The sequence below is a fragment of the Budorcas taxicolor genome, chromosome 5 (assembly GCF_023091745.1).
Source record: "Budorcas taxicolor isolate Tak-1 chromosome 5, Takin1.1, whole genome shotgun sequence".
Classification (NCBI taxonomy): domain Eukaryota; kingdom Metazoa; phylum Chordata; class Mammalia; order Artiodactyla; family Bovidae; genus Budorcas; species Budorcas taxicolor.
Window position 1 is genome coordinate 143,307,848 of NC_068914.1, and position 6,000 is coordinate 143,313,847.

Below are 6,000 nucleotides of genomic sequence, written 5' to 3' on the forward strand. Positions count from 1 at the left end.
GACAAATCCCTTTACTTCACAAAGCTTATTTCATTAGGTATAAAGTGAGCATATTTACAGTTTTCTCAGGGTGTTACTGTTAGATGAAATGAGGTACATGTGAAATTAGTTTCATAATCTACATTGCAATATATAATGTAAGGGATATTAAAAATATGTTGCAAAGCAAAGAAGGGATTTACCTTTTAAAATAGATGAGTGTACATGTACCACAGCTTTCTTATCCATTCATCTGCTGATGGACATCTAGGTTGTTTCCATGTCCTGGCTATTATAAACAGTGCTGCGATGAACATTGGGGTACATGTGTCTCTTTCAATTCTGGTTTCCTCAGTGTGTATGCCCAGCAGTGGGATTGCTGGGTCATAAGGGAGTTCTATTTGCAATTTTTTAAGGCATCTCCACACTGTTCTCCATAGTGGCTGTACTAGTTTGCATTCCCTCCAACGTATTACTCAGCCGTTAAAAAGAATTCATTTGAATCAGTTCTGATGAGATGGATGAAACTGGAGCCGATTATACAGAGTGAAGTAAGCCAGAAAGAAAAACACCAATACAGTATACTAACACATATATATGGAATTTAAAAAGATGGCAATGACGACCCTGTATGCAAGACAGGAAAAAAGACGCAGCTGTGTATAACGGACTTTTGGACTCAGAGGGAGAGGGAGAGGGTGGGATGATATGGGAGAATGGCATTCTATCATGTATACTATCATGTAAGAATTGAATCGCTAGTCTATGTCTGATGCAGGATACAGCATGCTTGGGGCTGGTGCATGGGGATGACCCACAGAGATATTATGGGGAGGGAGGTGGGAGGGGGGTTCATGTTTGGGAACACATGTAAGAATTAAAGATTTTAAAATTAAAAAAAAAAAGCATATGCAAATAAAAAAAATATAAAAATAAAATAAAAATAAAATAGATGAGTGAAAGCAAGAAAAAACAACCTTCTTTCGTGAACAAATTGCAGAGAGACCTCTACACTGGGGACCTGTGGATATTACAAAATATTTTCTATGACAAGTACAGATGTTTAATGAACATGGTTAATATAATGAGCACATAACAAGGGATGGGGATTAAGCTTTTAGTTAAGCAATTAAGTATTATTCAAGCCTTGCCTCATGAGAAAGTCAAGTGATTTTGTGAACTGAGTAAAATTAGCACATATTTGGTTTTGACCCCTGGCATCTTATACAATTACAGACTACTTCAGCATAGATGACAAGTGTCTCTAAATGTCATTGCTTTAGTGGGCCTAACTGCCTGGTTAGTGGGTAATGAACAGTGTTTTCTCTCCAAATCTGCAACCTAAGGGGAAGTGTCATTTTGGATGAGGAGGAAGAAAAAATAATAGCATTTATTTATTTATTTTTGGAAAAAAACAAACCACACTTTATTCCTCTGCATTTTCCAAACTTCTAGCATAAAATGCACAAAGCAACCTATTTGTTTAATAAAATGTGTATTATATAAGATAGAAAATACTGTTAAATCTTCACTGATTCTATGAGCTAGAAAATATTGTTGAATCTTTACTGAAAGTGTGTTAGTCACTCAGCTCAGTCGTGTCTGACTTGTTGCGACCCCATGGACCTTAGCCCAGCAGGCTCCTCTCTCCGTTGAATTCTCCAGACAAGAATAATGGAGTGGTTGCCATTCCCTTTTCCAGGGGAACTTCTCAACCCAGTGATCCAACCCAGGTGTCCTGCTTTGCAGGCAGATTCTTTACCATATGAGCCACCAGGGAAGTCAACAATTGTGTATGTTGCTACAATTATGACTTTAATTCACTGAATAGCTTTCATTTAACATTTATTAATAGATTAAAGGGCTTCCCTTTTGGATCAGCTGGTAAAGAATCTGCCTGCAATGCAGGAGACCTGGGTTTGATCCCTGGGTTGGGAAGATCCCCTGGAGAAGGGAATGGTTACCCACTCCAGTATTCTGGCCTGGAGAATTCCATATGAAACTAATTCTACTAATTCTTGAGCGGATTCTTCTCCAACCCTTTCCTCGATTTCTTCTCAGCCTAACAAAATCCACAATACTGATCACAAAGTGAGTAAAATATTTTAAAAAAACAGAAATAAATATGACACATTATTCTTTCCATAAGCTTTCTCTCTCTTTTTTTAAATTTTAAGAATAGGAAATAATCATAACATGAATTTGAAAATATGACTTTCTGAGAACAATTTTCTGTCAAAAATCAGAGAGGTAGCACCCTGTGAATGGGTTTTCTAACACAAGAGGACTTTTTTTTTTTCTAGATTTTTGTGCATTTAGGTAATTCTGAAGAAATTGCAGGGAAAAGTCAAATGAGGAACATGACCTTTCCTGGTAGATCTGAGTTCCCCAGGGTACACAATGAGCTATTTCTTTTCCTGAGGATATTGAACTGCTCTTAAAAACTTATCAACAGGAAACAGGTCAGGAGCCCGGTAGCAGCAGGAAATGTGAGAAGTGTGCTGGGAACTTTTGCTTTAGAGATAGTAGCTGATTGTGAAATATGTAGGAAGGTCTAGAAGGCTGTCTCAGAGTTGGCCTCAATATTTGGAAGTCAGATACTTTCTAATGGAATTCTTATAGTTTTCAAAGAATACAAAAAGCAGCATAATCTGATTTAAGGTGTACATAACTTCTGGTACAAGTTTCATTGTATGAATAGATTTTTGGGATCTAAAATGTTATTAAAGTTTTTCTTTTCATACATTTAATGGCGTTTGAATAAAGCATGTTAAAAAAAGCCTCTTTACATTTGCAGGATAGGGTTTTATTTTTCCTATCCTTTTACTTTTTAAAAACTAATCTGAAAAATGGTACTGATGAACCTATTTGCAGGGCAGGCATAGGGGCGCACATGTAGAGGACGGACTTGTGGGCATAGCCAGGGAAGAAGAGGGTGAGATGAACTGAGAGAGCAGCATTGACATATCTACACTACCCTGTGTAAAACAGATAGCTAGTGGGCAGCTGCTGTATAACACAGGGAGCTCAGCTCAGTGCTCTGGGATGACCCAGCAGAGTGGGATGCGGGTGGTGGGAGGGAGACTAAAGAGGGAGGGGATGTATGTATACTTATAGCTGATTCATGTTGTTGTACAGCAGAAACAACACTGTAAAGTAATCCTCTAATTAAAAATAAATCTAAAAAGAACTAGTCTGGAACTCAGTGAGATGGATCAGATACCCAGTTCATTATTTGCTGGGCATCAGTGATGCAATGGACATGATTTTAAGCAGGGTCTGGGAGTTGGTGATGGACAGGGAAGCCTGGAGTGCTGCAGTCCATGGAGTCACAAAGAGTCAGACACAGCTGAGCGACTGAACTGAACTTGATTATCCCGGAGCTAAGGTCCAATATCTTACCATTGTGTTAAAAAGCCTTGTTGTTCTGGGCCAAAAGAAAACTGCAAGGAAAAATCTTCCACCCGTGCGATCTGTGTGAAAGCAATACTGCCACTGAGGAAATCAGTAGAGGTTTATGCCAGCTGCTCTGTAGATAAAACTCAGACTTGTAAATACTGCATCACATGCTGATGGATGATGTCAGCCGAAGGATGTTTGCTTCTGGCTTCATTGTACTTCTTCTCAAAAGAGTTATTAAATGTTTCCTATCCTTTCTCTAAACACAACTCCATGACAATACTTTGAAGAGTCTTGAAGACAAACAGTCTTTCCTACTAAAATTTGCCATTGTTTCTCCTTTATTCCAGGTTATTATATTGAACTGCCAGCTGCCAGCTGTGCAAACCAGAAGAGACAGCTTATGTTTTCTTTGCTATTCTCTTTTTATGGGTTCAGCAGAAAACTAGAGAAAAGTCCCTTTTATTGAAATTCCCATTTAAACTTCAGGTCAAGGGTAAATAAAGAAACAAATACAAAATCACACTCATCTTACTTTTAAAGGAACTTCTCCTTCTGAGATCATCTTTTACAAGAGACTTCCAGGTTCATTTAAATGTCTCGGTTTAGTTCAGTCTCTCAGTCACGTCCAACTCTTTGTGACCCCATGAACTGCAGCACGCCAGGCCTCCCTGTCCATCCCAACTCCCGGAGTTTTCTCAAACTCATGTCCATTGAGTTGTTGATGGCATCCAACCATCTCATCCTCTGTCATCCCCTTCTCCTCCCACCTTCAATTTTTCCCAGCGTCAGGGTCTTTTCAAATGAGTCAGCACTTTGCATCAGGTGGACAAAGTATTAGAGTTTCAGCTTCAGCATCAGCCATTCCAATGAATATTCAGGACTGATTTCCTTTTGGATGGACTGGTTTGATCTCCTTGCAACACAAGGGAGTCTCAAATGTCTTCTCCAACACCACACTTCAAAAGCATCAATTCTTCGGCGCTCAGCTTTCTTTATAGTCTAACTCTCACATCCATTGATAACCACTGGAAAAACAATAGTTTTGACTAGGCAGACCTTTGTTGGCAAAGTAATGTCTCTGCTTTTTAATATGCTGTCTAGGTTGTTCACCATTAAAAGACACTTACTCCTTGGAAAGAAAGTTATGACCAACCTAAATAGCATATTCAAAAGCAGAGACATTGCTTTGCCGACAAAGGTCCGTCTAGTCAAGGCTATGGTTTTTCCAGTGGTCATGTATGGATGTGAGAGTTGGACTGTGAAGAAAGCTGAGCACTGAAGAATGGATGCTTTTGAACTGTGGTGTTGGAGAAGACTCTTGAGAGTCCCTTGGACTGCAAGGACACCCAACCAGTCCATCCTAAAGGAGATCAGTACTGGGTGTTCTCTGGAAGGACTGATGCTAAAGCTGAAACTCCATTATTTTGGCCACCTCATGCGAAGAGTTGACTCATTGGAAAAACCCCTGATGCTGGGAGGGATTGAGGACAGGAGGAGAAGGGGATGACAGAGGATGAGACGGTTGGATGGCATCACCAACTCAATAGTCATGAGTTTGAGTGAACTTCGGGAGTTGGTGATAGACAGGGAGGCCTGGCGTGCTATGATTCATGGGGTCACAAAGAGTCAGACACGACTGAGTTACTGAACTGAACTGAGGTTGTTCACAACTTTTGTTACAAGAAGCAAGCATCTTTTAATTTCATGACTGCAGTCACCATCTGCAGTGATTTTGGAGCCCAAGAAAATAAAGTCTGACACTGTTTCCACTGTTTCCCCATCTATTTCCCATGAAGTGATGGGACCAGATGCCATGATCTTAGTTTTCTGAATGCTGAGTTTTAAGCCAAATTTTTCACTCTCCTCTTTCACTTTCATCAAGAGGCTCTTTAGTTCTTCTTTGGTTTCTGCATAAGGGTAATATCATCTGCATATCTGAGGTTATTGATATTTCTTCTGGCAATCTTGATTCCAGCTTGGGCTTCATCTAGCCCAGCATTTCTCATGATGTACTCTGCATATAAGTTAAATAAGCAGGGTGACAATATACAGCCTTGACGTACTCCTTTCCTTATTTGGAACCAGTCTGTTTTTCCATGTCCAGTTCTAACTGTTGCTTCCTGACCTGCATACAGATTTCTCAAAAGGCAGGTCAGGTGGTCTGGTATTCCCATCTCTTTCAGAATTTTCCTCAGTATATTGTGATCCACACAGTCAAAGGCTTTGACATAGTCAATAAAGCAGAAATGGATGGTTTTCTGGAACTCTCTTGCTTTTTCCATGATCCAGAGAATGTTGGCAGTTTGATCTCTGGTTCCTCTGCCTTTTCTAAAACCAGCTTGAACATCTGGAAGTTCATGGTTCACGTACTATTGAAGCCTGGCTTAGAGAATTTTGAGCATTACTTTACTAGCGTGTGAGGTGAGTGCAATTGTGCATTAGTTTGAGCATTCTCTGGCATTGCCTTTCTTTGGGATTGGAATGAAAATTGACTTTTTCCAGTCCTGTGGCCACTGCTGAGTTTTCCAAATTTGCTGGCATGTTGAGTGAAACACTTTCACAGCATCATCTTTTAGGATTTGAAATAGCTCAACTGGAATTCCATCACCTCCAAAAGCT